Genomic DNA, 18,792 nt, shown 5'->3' on the forward strand with positions numbered 1-18,792 from the left:
AAGGGAGGGGGGAGGGCATTGACATTTAAGAAATGGTTCAGCTTGCAATGGTAAACAAGAAAATTAAAAAGAAAATAACAATTTGAAAATAATATTATTGTTCTACACTGCCTATTTAGATATGATCTTACATAAGATAACAATGTTTTTGATGAAAGTATGTCTAAATAGAAGTATTTTCAAATATGTTCATTGTTCAAAAAAAAAATAATATTTAAGAATAATATATTTGGAAATTTTAAATTTGATTTTTGTCTTTAACTGATTTGTAATGGAATATTCTTATTCGTACATATATTTATTTTTATTTTGGATTTTATTTATTATTTATTTTACGAATATTTTCATTCTATTTATTTCATTATATAGAATTCTATCGATGATTTGATCAAGCAATACACTTTTCTAATCTATTTCATAATTAATATTCCTCATACATCTAAAAGACAATTATTTTGCTTTTTCCTTTTTTATTTCCGTTAAATATTCAAACCTATATTTTTTCTTTTCAATTTAAATTAAGAAAACGAGCAATTTCAGTATTGAAAAACGTTTCTTTCAAATTTTATTTTTACAATACGAGTTTTTTAATAGGAGAATGCGCATAAAAGAGTGTTATTAAAATAGGTTAATTGCCGAGTTTCTGAATTTAATTTCGCGCATTTTCTCCGAAACTACTTGTCTCAAATAGGTTGACAAGTACAATAGATGGCAACATAAAAATCGACCAACTGCGCACAACGTCATATGTGGCAAATGAAAGAAGAAAGACGACATGTCCTCTAATTAGTTGGTGGTATGATTTCAAAGATTCGGTGGAGATAAATGTCGTCTTTGTAGGAATACGTAAAAAATANTTTCCAGAGCACTTCTCCAAAGATATCATTAAACATTTCTGAAATATGTTTTAACGTTATACTTTCGAATTACAATGTTAAAGGGTTCCGTACAATATCAGTTTCAACCCTGTTATTTAGTCTATAGAACGTTAAATGAAAAAGTGTAAAAACAGAAATAAAGAACACATAAAATTGCACTAATTTCACTAAAAGATAAGCACTTTAGTCTAACAATATCACTTTTATTTATAGTTTTGTCAGACAGAAAATTCGTGTTGACACTTATGACGTTTAATCAGCTGTAATGAAAGTGTACGCATTCTGTGTTGCCATCTATTGTACTTGACAACCTATTTGACTTGTCTCATCATAAGATCTGTTCCTTATTTAGAAAACGAAAATAGTATGTGAAAATTCCTTGTAACGTATTCAAAAAGACGCTTAAGATATGGCTTTAGTTTTTTTAATGAGCATAAGCCAGAGCTCTTGAGAAATACTATTTTAAAACAACAACAAATATAATTAATATTATAGATCTTACAGTTTTCTGGTTAACATGCTCTGTATCAACCAAAATACACATTACACATATTGCATTTCAATACTATTTAACAATTAACAATTTATACATTCAGAGCTATAGATGAGGCGATGTTTAAATAATTTTTTTTTGCTTTTAAACGCTTAAATCATTTGAAAAGGTTTAAACATTTTTTAACATTATTCTCAAAAAGACCCAGAACTTCGGAGGTATCGAAAGGATTTATAAAATGTCGGCTTGACAATTGTTTAATGGGTGTTGTATAAGCATTAAAACTCAGTAATTTAAAAAAAAAATTGCCATAACATATGCAAGAACAGTTTTGAAGAGCTCCATATAATTATTAAATCGAAAAACTAAAAAAGTGCAGCATTCAAAATTCCGATATCAGTAGATTTAGAAAAAAAAAACATTTTATAAATTCTTTTGATGTCTCCGAAGTGTTGAGTTGAACTGTATGCTGATTATATAGCTTAGCCTAATATTGGCGATTTGCGAGATTTCCTGTGCTCGAGGTTGCGCGATTTTGTATTTCAATCTTTTATTTGAAAACGCTGGGCTGAGGGGCGTATACATGGGGGGCTATTTGTATATTAAACAAAACATTAGAATTTTTCGAACGAGTTTTGTATTTCATACACGTTAGAATTACATTTTTTAAAATCATTAAAAGTTTCTAATATTCAGTGCAAATTAATTTAAAATGTAAAAAAGTGACTTTTTAAAGTCTTTAAGTATTCCTTTTCACGCACTTCTTTTTTTAAAATCAGAATAAATATGTATTTATACCGATTTACTTCTTGTCATTATACAACTCTCGACAACAGAAAGCAGTGCCAGAATTTAATGAATTTGAGCCGTCGTGTCTTAAATCCACCTAAGACCGGTTTCAATTAAGCGCCGGCTTAAATCTTGAAACACAATTTTAAGTATGGAACAAACCATATGTAAGCCCCGGCTTAAATTCTTTAAATTCGGCCTCAGATTGAACATGTTTTGAAAGGAAATGTATTGTTACCTATTGCAAAGACGTCTTTAAAGTAGATTTACAAATTTTCTGTTTTTCATTAATACTACACACACTTTGAAATTATGCAATTTGTTTGCATTTTTGAATTCGATGGGTCCCTCTTTTCAAAAATTTATAATTTATGATTTTTTGGGATAACTAGATTTCGGAATAAATATTTGGAATCTTGGAATTTTTTTTTACAGATTATTAAGTTAGAGGCCAAGGGTTTTTCAAAAATATATGGAATGCTATGGGTTAGTATCACAATAAACGAAAATATTGTAGTTTGAAAAGAAATATGGTTTGTAGATTTCTATGCTCAAAAGATTTTATTAAATTTTAGGAAAGTTTGACCACAGTTCTTCAATATTTAGTTTATTTTCGATTCTAAATATTGTTGACGTATGCATTAACAAGATAAATTTTACAGATAGGTTTTTCATCTACATATCAACTATTGCTCATATTCTTAATTCTAAATTTCAAATACTATTCTTGATTTTGTTTCTTGTTTTCTTGGTTAAAGATTTAAGACCCTTGTACGCGTTGAATACTGGGAACACGCCTTCTCACATTCTTTCCGGGTTCGGAAACTGAAAAAAGCATGATAACAATGGTATCCAGAATACAGTGGTATCCAGAATACAGTAGTATCCAGAATACAGTGGTATTCCGAATACAGTGGTATCCCGAATACAGTGGTATCCAGAATACTGTGGTATCCCAAATACAGTGGTATCCCGAATACAGTGGTATCCAGAATACTGTGCATGTATCCAGAGTACAGTTGTATCCATAATACAGTGGTATCCAGAATACAGGAGTATTCAGAATACAGTGGTATCCAGAATATAGTGGTATCCAGAATACAGTGGTATCCAGAATACAGGAGTATCCACAATACAGTGGTATCCAGAATACAGGAGTATCCAGAATACAGTGGTATCCAGAATACAGTGGTATCCAGAATACAGGGGTATCCATAATACAGGAGTATCCAGAATACAGTGGTTTCCTGAATACAGAAGTATCCAGAATACAGTGGTATCCAGAATACAGTGGTATCAAGAGTACAGTGGTATCCATAATACACGAGTATCCAGAATACAGGAGTATACAGAATACAGTGGTATCCAGAATACAGAAGCATCCAGAAGACAGTGATAGCCAGAAAACTAGTATCCAGAATTAAGTGATATCCAGAATACAGAAGTATTCAGAATACAGTGGTTTCCAGATAACAATAGTATCCAGAAAACAGTGGTATCCGGAATACTGTGGAATCAAGAATAAAGTGGTATTCAAAATACAGTGGTATCCAGAATAGAGTGGTATCAATAATACAGTGGTTTCTAGAATACAGTGGTATCAATAATACAGTAGCATATATAATACAGTGGTATCCAGAATACAGTGGTATCCAGAATACAGTGGTATCCAGAATACAGTAGTATCTAGAATACAGTGGTATCTAGAATACAGCGGTATCCAGAATACAGTGGTGGCTTCCAGAATACAGTGGTATCCAGAATACAGTGGTATCTAGAACATAGTAGTTTCTAGAATACAGTGGTATCCAGAATACAGCGGTATCCAGAATACAGTTATATCCAGAATACAGTGGTGGTATCCGGAATACATTGGTATCCAGAATACAGCGGTATCCAGAATACAAGGGTATCCAGAATACAGTGGTATCCAGAATACAGTGGTGGTATCCAGAATACAGTGGTATCCAGAATACAGTGGTATCTAGAAAAAAGTGGTGGCATCCAGAATACAGTGGTATCCATAATACAGTGGTGGCATCCAGAATACAGTGGTAGCCAGAAAACAGTAAAACGATTGTCGTCTTCTTGATTTGTTTGAATTAAAATTTTGATAAAAGTATATAATTTGTAACTGGTTCCTTTCGAGAAATACGATGTAAGCATTTTCAGAAAGTTACAAGACTGAATGATTACAAGATTAACTTACTGAAAGGGGAACTTTATGCGTAATTTCAAGTGACCCTCCATGCAAAGATGAAAATTCCCGATTAATAACGGTGAAGCTTTATCTGATCAAGTATTTATTAGCTTTTAATGTTATTGTTTCTTTGAACTGTTTATTTTTATTTGCAGGTGACTTGATCATTTCTTGTTTTTATGAAGCAATGTATAAACTCACAAATCGAGGTATCTTCCACAATATTGATCAGATAAAAGTTTCAAGAGTACAGCTGTAAACATTTCAATCTTTGCATAGAGGGTTACATGGAATTCCGCTTACAGTCCCTTTAAAAGACAATCATGCCACAATTCTCTACTCATGCTTCATTTCTCTACTCAAGCCACATTTCTCTACTCATGCACATTTCTTTAATCATGCCACATTTCTCTACTCATGCACATTTCTCTACTCATATCACATTTCTCTACTCATGCACATTTCTCTACTCATGCCACATTTCTCTACTCATGCCATATTTCTCTACTCATGGCACATTTCTCTACTCATGCCATATTTTTCTACTCATGCTTCATTTCTCTACTCATGCTTCATTTCTCTACTCATGCCACATTTCTCTACTCATGCCACATTCCTCTACTCATGCCACATTTCTCTTCTCATGCCACATTTCTCTATTCACGCACATTTCTCTACTCATGCCACATTTTTCTACTCATGCTTCATTTCTCTTCTCATGCCACATTCCTCTTCTCATGCCACATTTCTCTACTCAAACCACATTCCTCTACTCATGCCACATTTCTCTACTCATGCCACATTCCTCTACTCATGCATATTTCTCTACTCATGCCACAATTCTCTACTCATGCCACATTCCTCTACTCATGCCACATTTCTCTACTCATGCCACATTTCTCTACTCATGCCACATTCCTCTACTCATGCCACATTTCTCTACTCATGCCACATTCCTCTACTCATGCCACATTTCTCTACTCATGCCACATTTCTCTACTCATGTCACATTTCTCTACACATTTAATGTACTATTGTCTAAACAATTATAATTTTCATTAATCCTCGATTAGATAAATGCATAACGTGTAACATTGTGACTTGAAAGTGCCACTATTTACTTTAAGGTCACGTAAAATTGTGTCTTTCTAATTTCTTTAACCTATGATAAATTGAAAAGTATAGAAAAATTAGACCTGTTCAATCCTTGTTTACATCCTGAGTAAAGATACGGCTGGCAAAGTCCACTTTCAAGTATAAAAGTCCATCTAAACAAAACACAGATTTTTGAGGATTAATGAGAATATACGTTTAATTTGAGGATTAATGGGAATATACGTTTAATTTGAGGATTAATGGGAATATACGTTTAATTTGAGGATTAATGGGAATATACGTTTAATTTCAAGGGATCGTCCATGGAAAGCTGTAAAGTTCATTGTGAATATTCTTTCCCAAAGGGATTAAAGATATATCTATTAATGTACAGTTAAACCCTAAATAAGTCATATATTGAAAGAATTTATCAAGTGTCGACTTGACAATTTTTCAATGGGTTTTATACTATTTTACAAAAATCTCAGTATTTGCGAAAATAAATAAATAGCCATGAATATGCGGTGAACAGTTTTAAACAGCTCCATATTCATTCAATTAAAAAATTAAATGCCTGCAACATTCCATCAGAAAGTGAAAAATACGACATTTGATGAATTCTTTCGATATATGGCTTATTTAGGGTTTAACTGTATTTTGACCTCAACAAGATCCAGATAATTATAAAATTTCCATCAGTTTTTAAGACTAGGTCAACTTTAAAGTGTCGCAACTGCGCTTATGCCATTTATTTTACAACACTATCTCAGTTTTACTTATTGTAGTCCTATAGATATGAATATTTTACAACACTATCTCAGTTTTACTTATTGTAGTCCTATAGATATGTATATTTTACAACACTATCTCAGTTTTACTTATTGTAGTCCTATAGATATGTATATTTTACAACACTATCTCAGTTTTACTTATTGTAGTCCTATAGATATGTATATTTTACAACACTATCTCAGTTTTACTTATTGTAGTCCTATAGATATGTATATTTTACAACACTATCTCAGTTTTACTTATTGTAGTCCTATAGATATGTATATTTTACAACACTATCTCAGTTTTACTTATTGTAGTCCTATAGATATGTATATTTTACAACACTATCTCAGTTTTACTTATTGTAGTCCTATAGATATGTATATTTTACAACACTATCTCAGTTTTACTTATTGTAGTCCTATAGATATGTATATTTTACAACACTATCTCAGTTTTACTTATTGTAGTCCTATAGATATGTATATTTTACAACACTATCTCAGTTTTACTTATTGTAGTCCTATAGATATGTATATTTTACAACACTATCTCAGTTTTACTTATTGTAGTCCTATAGATATGTATATTTTACAACACTATCTCAGTTTTACTTATTGTAGTCCTATAGATATGTATATTTTACAACACTATCTCAGTTTTACTTATTGTAGTCCTATAGATATGTATATTTTACAACACTATCTCAGTTTTACTTATTGTAGTCCTATAGATATGTATATTTTACAACACTATCTCAGTTTTACTTATTGTAGTCCTATAGATATGTATATTTTACATTTTAACAGCACTTGTGTCAAGCTTTAGTCTTTTGTAAAGTAATTGGGATCGGGGTTTGAATGAGAGCTTTTTAATCTCTGGATCCCAGTGGCCTACCTGTGCGGGGATTGAAAGTATGATCCCGTATCTACTGGTGGATCCCAGTGACCTACCTGTGAAGGGATTGAAAGCATGATCCCGGATCTGCTGGAGGATCCCAGTGGCCTACCTGTGAAGGGATTGAAAGCATGATCCCGGATCTGCTGGAGGATCCCAGTGGCCTACCTGAAGGGATTGAAAGCATGATCCCGTATCTACTGGTGGATCCCAGTGCCCTACCTGTGAGGGATTGAAAGCACGATCCCGGATCTACTGGTGGATCCCAGTGACCTACCTGTGCAGGGATAGAAAGCATGATCCCGTATCTACTGGTGGATCCCAGTGACCTACCTGTGCAGGGATTGAAAGTATGATCCCGGATCTGCTGGAGGATCCCAGTGACCTACCTTTGAAGGGATTGAAAGCATGATCCCGGATCTGCTGGAGGATCCCAGTGACCTACCTGTGCAGGGATAGAAAGCATGATCCCGTATCTACTGGTGGATCCCAGTGACCTACCTGTGCAGGGATTGAAAGCATGATCCCGGATCTCCTGGTGGATCCCAGTGACTTACTTTTGGGGGATTGAAAGTATTATCCCGTCTCTGCCTGAGGATCCCAGTGACCTACCTCTGAAGGGATTGAAAGCATGATTCCGGATCTGCTGGAGGATCAAAACAAATCCCTCGGTTGACGGGTAATCCCACTTCTACAGGAATACGAGCATCTTTCTAAACATAATTCTCTCATCTAAAGGGCGTCCCACGAAACATGACATTTGGGGAATAATTAAAAATGTCTTCTTCCATAATTAATTAAGTTGTTTAATACCAACCAGAATTATAAGAATATTTAATGGTAGTCATACAATAGTAAAATTGATTTCAAAGAGAAATATATTTTAGTAAAAGATTTTATTAAACGAATAAAATTCAAAAAAATCTTTAATATCTATTACAGATATAGGGAAGAAGACCTTCCAAATAATTTACCAACTGTTATGTTTCGTGGGACACCCTGTATCTAAAAAATTTCAAACTAACTTAGAGTCGTCATCGTAGTGTACACTGGAATTTGACACACATAAACATCACAACATAGATAAGCGAAACATAAATTTTAGCATATCTTTGTTTCCATGTTAATATATTGGTTCCATATATATTATATATATACTATTAATATATAAATAAATAAATAAATTTAAAAAGCATAACTTTTATACTGTGGTAGAGGATTATATCAATATAATGAAGACGACTTTCGATTTATATCAAGCTTTTGAACAGCATATATACACAAAAACATAGAAGTCAGGAGAAGCTGTCAATTTGAAAAGCGTCTTTTAATTACTTGTAAACTTATAATTTGAAAAAAGCTTGTTAACAATTAAAACTTAAATTAAAAAGGTCGTCTTCATTATATTGATATAATTTCCTACCATCGTAGGAAAGCTGCTTTCATTGTATTGTTACAAACGCTGACCACTGAATAAATTGTAAATCAATATATACCCAGGGTGCCTCAATCAACATTGAGAATTAGGATAATGGATGAATTTAAGTATTTAAAAGATTATATGTCTTTTGAGACCGTATTGTGGTCTAACGTGATTGTATCTTTAAGATTGCGCGGATAAATATTATATTAAATTTTTTTCTTCAGTTTTGTAAGGAAGATTATCTGACTTTCCAACTGGGAGTAAGGAATAGAAGGGAGATAAAACTGACGCGGCCCGCCCTGCTATTTGATAATACATGCTTTGCAGACGGTACTCCATTTGTATAAGAAATATTCAGAATAGGTTATTGTATACTCGATAATTGTACATCAGACAAATATTTCTTATTCAGAATTCAAATGAAGTACCGTCTGCAAAGCATGTATATAATCTGCATATGGTAGGGAGGGCCGTGTCAGTTATATCTCCCTTCTATTCCTATACTCCCTGCTTTCCAATGATAACTAAGAAATTAGACATTAAAAAATCCTCATAATAACAAATAAAAAATATACTAATTGGCTGGAAATGTATAATTTTACCTCCCTGCACGCCTTATTACAATCTTGGTAAGTTCTTTAATTGTTTCCATTTCCCTCACAACCGCCGTAGATAAACAACCTGGAAAACATGATTTCAAATGTCGTCTTTGAATTTCCCCAGAATCATACTTACATACTGAGATCTTATTTAACTATCTAGGTAGGGAACTCTATTGTTGACAATATGTTTTAGTGACTCTCTCCATTTATAGTCTGGCATGTCCGATTCACAACGGTACCCTTTAAACCCATATCTGAACAACAATTGTGGAATTCTTTTAACATTTTTTTTATTTTACGCAATGTCACTTTTAAAGAAAAAACGATGTATCTTGTATTCTTGATCAAGCAAAGGTTTAAAGAGTGCCGTTGTGAATCGGAAAAGCTACACATTAAAGGGAGAGTAACTTGGAATTACTTCTACAGTCTCTTTAACAATTCCTGGATGCCTTCCACCAAGCATCTGTCCATCACCTGCAAGCTCCTTCACTAAAAGTCCATCGTTGAAGTAATGAATTACATGGTCCATGTTCAGAAGGAGGATCTGTACTGCAGCTCAAAACTGTACCTGTACATGTTGTGCAATATAAACTAAAATATTTAATTATTCATAATTCAACGTATGAATTTTCTTTGAAAAACTGAAGCTTGATCAATCGCCAAACTCATTGAACAGTTAAACTGTTCAAAGACACAAGATAAAATTAAACCCTACAGGATAAACAGAATTAAACCCTACATTATAAACAGAATTAAACCCTACAGTATAAACAGAATTAAACTCTACAGTATAAACAGAATTAAACCCTACAGTATAAACAGAATTAAACCCTACAGTAAAACAGAATTAAACCCTACAGGATAAACAGAATTAAACCCTTCAGTATAAACAGAATTAAACCCTACAGTAAAAACAGAATTAAACCCTACAGTATAAACAGAATTAAACCCTACAATATAAATAAAATTAAACACTACAGTATAAAAAGAATTAAACCCTACAGTATAAACAGAATTAAACCCTACTTTATAAACAGAATTAAACACTACAGTTCAAANTATAAACAGAATTAATCCCTACAGTATAAACAGAATTAAACCCTACAGTATAGACAGAATTAAACCCAACCCTATAGTAAACACACAATTAACCCTATAGTACTCACAGAATTTAATTCTGCAGTACACCCAGAATAAAACCCTGCAGTACACACAGAATTAAACCCTACAGTAAACACAGAATAAAACCTTACAGTGCACACAGAACTAAACCTGCAGTACACCCAAAATAAAATCCTACAGTACACACAAAATAAAACCCAAAAGTACGCACAGAATTAGACCCTGCAGTACATACAGAATTAAACCCTACAGTAAACACACAATTAACCCTTAGTACTCACAGAATTTAATTCTGCACTACACCCAGAATAAAACCCTGCAACCCTACAGTACACACAGAATAAAGCCTTACAGTAAAGACAGAATTAAACCTGCAGTAAACCCAGCATATAACCCTACAGTACACACAGAATAAAACCCTGCAGTACACACAGAATTAAACCTTACAGTACATACACAATTATACCTTACGGTACACACAGAATTAAATTCTCCAGTATTTATCAAAAACATAAAAAAAAACAAGTAAGTAAAATGAAGCTATCCTCATATAGAAAGTATCAGTTAGAAGCCAGAGGACGACATTTGATAAATTCTTCAAAAATTTACGGGTGTATTTGTTAAAGGCAAAGACTTTGCTAATTATAAAGACGAGGCGTTGGAAATTTATCCGACTATTGTGTACGCCAGTACAGCTGTATTTTGACGTCATTGGTTATTTTGGTTGTTTGAGAGTCTAGCGATCGACATTAAAACCTTAGTTATTTAACTCAATTGTGAATGTTTTGTGCTAAAAAATAGCTAAAATTAACGATATTTATTTGTATTTTAAAATTTATTTAATCATTTGTTGGATATACGGATCGTCTGGTGAATTATAGCTGAATTTGTGATAAAGTTACGCATCTCTTTTGTATTAAAAATAGCCAATAATTGTTAGTGAAAATTTTCAGATATCGTCAAATATTGTTCCTGAGGTTCTATGGAATAGAATTTTAGGCGATGAAGAAGAGAGGGGACCAGAAATTTCAAATATTATAAACGGTAAATAATTTTTTTTTGTAAATGTCGTCTTCTGTTTAATCTTAGGCAAAGAAATGATATCGCATAAATTAATGTATTAATCTTACTCTTCAATTGATTTATGGGGATTTTGTTTCAGAAATATCAACCATTAAAGAAAAAATATTACAGAAAATTTCGTTAAAAATACGAATTAATGGACGACCTTTTACTTAGCAGTCTTTTAAAGTTGATTACAACAGTTTTGAGGCATGAATTATTGGAGGATTTTAAAAAGGTGGATTAAAGAAATACATTGGTGAAAATAAAACTGGGAAATATAAAGACGACTTTTGGACTCAATTTTTGATTAAATAGTTCAATGAACATAAAATACTGCAATTGAGCAGTGAACATGGAGATTGTCTAAATTTCGTCTTCAAAATTTGGAGTATTATGTATACAAGTTCAATGAACAATTCTGATAAATTCAGGTTCGTTGGTGCCACTGCCAAGCAAAGTATTTATGATATACAACTGCCAAACCAACCAAGAATAGGAGAGTCTGCGTTTACAATGCCAGCCGATCCAAAAAGAAAAAAGTTTGGAGAAAGTATCATAGGAATTCCTGACAGAGAAATATCCCGATTTTGTAAAAACTATTACATTGTTAAATAAATATTATGAAGTTATCTTTTTCAATAATTCATTTAAATCAGGTAGAGAGAGAATTCAATCTTGAATGAAAAAGTAATGAAATAATTGATTACTGTTGAAAAGTACAAGGTTACATGCATACAAGATACGTGACATTAATTTTCTTATAAACACTTAATATACTTCAAACCAAAAGTAAATGTTCTATAGGACTGGTTGATTTAATTTCATGTTACCAACCCATTACAGGTCCTATCAACAACGGTACCATTTAAACATTTATCTGGGTAACAATGAGGAAGATATCGTCGTTATTTCAACTTAAAAAGTGATGAATTCTACAAGTTGTCTAGATATTGCGGTGACGTACGACATAAATTTATTCTTTAAAATTCACTAATCTGTAAATGTCAAGATGTTATAAAATAATTCAATAAAGTTCATTGTCATTTCTTTATATGATGTAATAAAGAACTCCAATAAAATTCACTATTCTGTGAATGTCATGATTAAATTGAATAACTCACTAATCCTTCAATGGCACAATTCTTGAAAAATTATTCAATGAAAGTTTACTGTTGTATAATTCAGTCATGATATAATATAAAACTAAAATATTGGATCAGAATAGCAGGAAGCGGTTTAGTGTTTAAATGGCATAAAAATTAATCTGCGTAAAATGATTTGAAGTTTTTAGTTAAAAGAGACCTATACCATACTCTGTAGAAAGATAACGGGAAAATATTATAATATCTTAAATGTTCATACGTGAGGAATGTGGATACTTTTAGATATTGAGTTAAAGGGGCTGTAAAGCAAGGTTAAAATGCAAGTTGCGTATACTCTGCGTACATATTGAAAACAGTTTTCTCTGGGCGGAATTTGTAAACAGCAATAAATGCATCAGTGTTCGATTAGTATCCGAGGAGGTTTAAAGTATTAAATTTTGATAATTTTGATAATTCACATAATATTTTCCTTTGACCAAAATATTTCATTAGTTTTAAATGTGAAAGATGGATCCCATGTCTTACTTCGCCATCCGTCTTGTGTTTACATTACCGCCCAGAGACAACGTACATTGCAGTAGAAAAGACGCGTAAACCTCTGAAATAACTTTCCTTGCATTATAACTCTGCTGTAAAGGAAAAATGAAAGGGGTTATATGCTGAAATCTAAGCATTTTAGGAGTTGTTCCTCTCTCTGGAGAAATTGATATAAAACTGTGTCAAACTTATACGAAAATATATATATAATATGTTTTATAAAAATAGGAGGTTTAGACAGTTTATTTTCTGCAAATAAGCAACAAATCTGAAAACGACGATATCTCAAGGGAGCCTTAATTACTTAGGTTTGCTCCTTTTATTATTTGAATTTAATAAGGCTCAACATTGAGCCTTATTCTCTACTGAAACCAAGCAAGGTCGGTCGGATAAAGTAAGTACGGTTTATGTATTTGATATATTTTTTAATTATTAATGTAGCAACCGTTGTTAAACCTAACAGCTACAGGGTTACCCATAAAGAAGGAGACTTCTAAGACGACTGTACGGAATCTAACTGTCTGCATTTCCTCATGTTCTCCCGATTCTCTGCAACTGTCAACTTGTTTGTATCTTTGCCAAATCTTTAAATAAAACATCAAAAGACAATATTCAAGCAGGAGAGTTAATTTAACCATGGGATTGTCCTATACTATTAGTTTCAGGTCGTCTTTACAGTTTCATCCTTTGAAGGTATCCCTGTAGATGTATTATACAGTTTCTAAAGGCTTAAACCAAGAAAAATATACCAGGAACACACAAAGCTTTGTATATATAAAAAGTGTACTGCAGTTCCTCTAGTCAGAATGTAAACAAAGTTTGTGCTTTTCAGGCCGAAATTTGTTTTCTTTTTCTTCCAGAATCTGCAGTACACTTTCTTTGTAAGCGAACATATGGGGTTTCCTACCATAGAGAATAGAATATATAGATAGGAATTAACTAGAAAAAAGTGTAAAACGGCCATTTTGTTGTACTGTTTCCATACTGCAGGTGTACTTCACAAAATCATGCTATATGACCTGTTGGGCCCTGGAATATCATTTTACAGAAAATCTAAAATTATTGTTAAAAGAAAACCAAATTATGAAATAGGCTGGTTTCATAATTGACCAATGATCATTTCACATAGGCTCTATGCCTTCCACTTTACAAACGATGATTTTCCGTTATAACTATAAATCATATGATGTTTTTTATTCACCTAATTCATTATAAAGTTTATTTAACAGTTTAAAAAATTCTAAATTGAAATGAATAGTCTAGGGAACATGCTGTATTAATGTACTCTACTGCATATAATTTGTGAACATTTACATGATTTGTACACTTTGAACTCCCTTTCAGGCTGAAAGGGACTGAAAAAATTCATACCGAGAGATTCTTTTAATTCCTCTCTATATATTCTATTCTCTATGTTTCCTACAGTGATATCAGAAAACTCTGAAATAGGAAGCCGACCCTATATAGTCCAACGGCACCAGATATTGTGCAGTGGAAATAAACCCATTTCACGTAATAAATGCTTTGTAACAACATCAAATGCACTTTAGTATTGCTTTAATGTCGTCCTTCTATTCTACAGTTTTCTGGTTATTACTGTATAGTCTGTTTTTTACGATTAATTTATTTTTAACTATTAATTTATTATTACTGAATCCTGTTTTTCATGAAAGAAGAACGGTTCTGTAATTTTTGTTAAGAATAAAAGGATCTAAATATTCGGGGGAATTCTTTGATTTTTCAATCACTATATCTTCGAAACCCGATTGCATAAAATTTAATTTCTCAGACTTTTTGATCTGAAAGATTGCATAGTTTGAAATATGAAAGTTTTACGAAATATAAGGCTACAAAGATATGAGTATTAAAAATTAGTACCTTTGACCAAACCTACCTAAAAATTGTAAGATTAAGAAAAAGAACATATTTATGTGTGTTCACTGAAACCCAGCTAAACTAGTACTAAACATCTATTAAAATAGTTCTGAATATTACATTTACATCACACTACTGAATAACTCAGTTTAACCCTTGATATGCGAACCTCTTTGATGAGTGTAAAACCCTGTAAAACCCTGTAAAAAGTAGGAACTATAAGGGGGGTCATGAAGAAAGATTTCAAGCGAACCTCAATTTAAAATGTGCTATGCCCGATTCACAACGGTACACGGGCAGCCAGAGTACATTTTGATTTCCGAGCCGGGTCAAGCTTTCCGGTCCCAGTTTGTGCTGTACCGCACGGACATTGGGGTTAATAAAGCAGACAACCAACAGGACTAGCCGGTGCAACAAGGTTGACGCGGTCAGACTTTATGCTTCATATATGTTGAATTTACTTTTACGAAAGGGGCAGAGGTGCGTCTCTTCCCCTTCATCGTTTAAAATATTGGTAAGATAACGTAGTTTATTGTTGCATATAAATCCAACATTAATATAGAGAGAACTTCAATTAAATAAAATGAATTTTTGATATGAAAAAATAGGGATACTTTCGTCATTTTGACCAGACCAAGATATAAAGGCTACAAATCCACCGACACTCTTTAGATGTAAACATTGAGGGGGGGGGGTGTTGGATGCTTGTATAGGGTTAAGCAACTATTTAAGCGGTTTATTACATACTGTGGTTTAGTTTAATTACAACTCTATATTTGGACAAACCATAATAAAATCAAATAAAAGGAATGCATATTATATAAAAGAGGCTTGTGGGGGGGATAATAGAACAGGTAGGTGGGGGTATATTTCACATGTTTTGAAGCTATTATTTATTCCTTTTATGAGGAATGTAATTTCAAGTGATACTTGCTTGCAAACATAATGTTTAACAATTACAAGGCCGGGATTCAGTTAATTAATCAGAATAGGTTCGGCAATTAGTTTTAAGGGTAATGTTGTGAAAGGACACGCAACTCTAAAAATGAGGATCTCTTGACATTACGTTTGCAGTCCCTTCAAAGTGGGTTTCGGACATCATAATTCGTGCCAGGGGTTTCTCTTCTTGCTGCATACCAGCTGTTAATGCATTGAGAAGATTTATATTTTTCCTATATTATACATTTCAAAGAAAAATCGTTTCACATAAAGTTTACATTTAATGTTATTACAAATGCCCCCCCCCCCTTTTTAACCCTCAGAAGGGGCTAGGCGGGATAAAGGGGGATGCTATGGGAGTTATTATACTTCTTTAAAGCCTCCATCCCCCGCTACACAAATTCCTGTATACGCCTAGCCAGAGAGTATAGTGTTAGTTAGTGTTTTAGGGGGTGTGGGTACAATTTGTGCATCTTGCCACATCTCTAGTGCACATGCCAAGAAAATGTCCTCCTAGTGTCCACCTTTCTATTTATGTTTAGCATTTAAATATTTAGTTCCGAAGCGACGGACCGATTTATAATTCCGTGGACATTTAAACGTTTAGATCTTATCGGAGCATAGTTGCGAGGTATTCGGCTTGTTTTGGACATATACCCAGGCCTAGGCCTGAACCTGGTTATCTGATCAGGTCGGACAGCACTTTCTCCAGGGGGGTCAAACAGATACAGGGTATAATAGGCATATATCTCTTTCAGTTAACTCAGCCATATCCTACATATCTGTACACGGTGATCCAAAAGTTGCAATACAATGCAAAAAATAATAAGAATTTTGCCAATTGCTTCCTTCAAACTTAAGGTAAAAAGAAAAATTCTAAAATGTACATGATTTGACGAGGGGTATAAACAGTTTAGGTGAAATCATAGACCCAAGTCTCTAAAGTTGATGCAATTTTGCAAAGGAGTCTGGATCTGTGTGTGTATTATGAATCTCTTGTACTAATAGAATTTTTCAAATTTCTCTCCAGACCTTTTAATTCTCCTGAAGTATTCTTTGATAAGTATAAATGTTTCACCAGAAGGATGAGACTTCAGAGATGACTAATTACCATATCAGCATCAGACCACATATTCGAGTCTTTTCAAAGAATATTTAGGTTTTAAACCCCTAAACTGTTTTTATTTTGTTTTGAATAACGTTTATAAGAATAATTGCATTACCTTCCAGGACCAAAAATAATAAAATACAGTTTATATTTTGCTCTAAACTAAACATTTGAAAAAGAAACGTAGTTTAACGCCAGAAAAAGTAGTGACAAAAATAACTTTTAAAGTTGTTTTGAACAAACTTTTATAAAAAATTCACCAGCAGAAGGCCTGGTTACCCTGTGCTGGCACAATGCATGCCATTTTTAATTTGAAAAAAATAAGTAAATCCTAAATATCAAAATTCTGCTTTCCAGAAAACGTCAAACAATTTTTTTTTGCCACATGTACGTTGATAAAAACTAAAAACAAAATTCACGACCAATGCCAAGATGATATTTCCCGCATTTTCACCCCGTCTTCTGTTAAAAATTAAAGCAGCGTGGTATATCCTGTCTGGTATATAGAATAGTTCTACATGATTACTCTATAACTGTACTCGAATAGGCTGGGAAACTTGCAACTAAATTTCACAGCGTACTTTACAAGTTATACGTAGTCTACACCATGCTTCATAAAATACAGGGTGTCTAATGATTGATAAGACGTAGTATTCACTACCTTCAAAAATACTGGGTGCCTTATTATGCACTATAACCTTAGTAAAATACAGGGTGTTTCATGATAAATAAGCGTTATCTCATTTGGGTGTATCATAAAAAAAATCAAAAGTTGGCCTTATCATGCATGGTATTTTACGATATATGAAATCTATTGAAAACCTATAATCTGTATATATACTTTACTTGCCTGTCTGTTTTTATCCAACAAACGTCAAAACGACTGAACCAATCAGTCCCAAATTTTGTGTGTGACCACACGTACATAACTCCAGGGAAGATTTATGAATGATCAAAATCTCAAAACTTTGTTTTTAAAAGTTTTAAAAAAATATTTTCAATTCCGCAAACTGTACAAAGAGAAGATGATCACAGATAAAGCCACAATTAAAATTGAAATAGAAAATTGGCGCGAAGCGTTCTAAAAGCCTAGTTTAACCAAAAAGGTTATTCTTTTTTTAGTTCAGAGAGCATCGAGATATATAGGATAAAGGTAAAAAATATACTGATTACTCTACAGTCTTATCTTTGCCATTTAAAACTATGAATTATGCAAATGTTTGAAATATCTAAGAAAACTTATGTAGATTAGAGTTTATGGAGAATGTTATAGTTTTGATAAATTCAAATCATAAAAATAAAAAAAGAACATATCGATCATAGCCCCATAAAAATGAAAAATGATTCTACATAATGCAGATTTAAGATTAGATATACAGGGTTAGATATACAGGATGAGATTTTAATGACGAGCTGAAATTCTCGTATTTTGACGTTATGAAGGTTAAACTTGGTCTTGGTCTCAACTACTTTATATATGAACTAGATTATTTTGGAAAGAAACCTACAGCAACAAGCAGCTAGCAACCAATGTAACAAACACTGAATATAAATCTCTTAAAAGGCGCTTGCAGAATGACTAAAATGTACACGATTTTGATCAAATGCACAATTTTAGACCATTTGAGAATTGTTTTATATTTTTTAATAAGAACTAAATTTCACATAATATGTGTGAATTTAAAGTTAATTGAAAACTTAAATGCTTTTAATTCAAATTTACCATGACCGTGAACCATTCTTAGTCCAACCTTCATATTTGATTTCCATAATTCCAGATAAAACTGTATTATTATATTTCTGCAATTTACAAATGAAATTAGAAATATCCATTGTTCAGAAAACGTTCTTTCATATCGTATTAAAGTTTCAAGGATTATTGCTGCATTATG

At 32.6% G+C, this 18,792-nt stretch overlaps 1 long non-coding RNA gene across 1 annotated transcript; it reads right to left on the reverse strand.

Moving 5' to 3' along the window:
- Positions 1-1,532: 1,532 nt before the first annotated feature.
- LOC111696328 (uncharacterized) lies at positions 1,533-14,929 on the reverse strand. The gene is made up of 6 exons (XR_002764051.1): positions 14,873-14,929; positions 9,626-9,719; positions 9,152-9,230; positions 7,739-7,839; positions 5,557-5,628; positions 1,533-2,985 (listed from the first exon to the last, which is right to left on the reverse strand). It is a non-coding gene; the product is annotated as an uncharacterized LOC111696328 (long non-coding RNA).
- Positions 14,930-18,792: the final 3,863 nt, after the last annotated feature.

Source organism: Eurytemora carolleeae, unplaced genomic scaffold, assembly GCF_000591075.1.
Source record: "Eurytemora carolleeae unplaced genomic scaffold, Eaff_2.0 scaffold121, whole genome shotgun sequence".
Lineage (NCBI taxonomy): Eukaryota > Metazoa > Arthropoda > Copepoda > Calanoida > Temoridae > Eurytemora > Eurytemora carolleeae.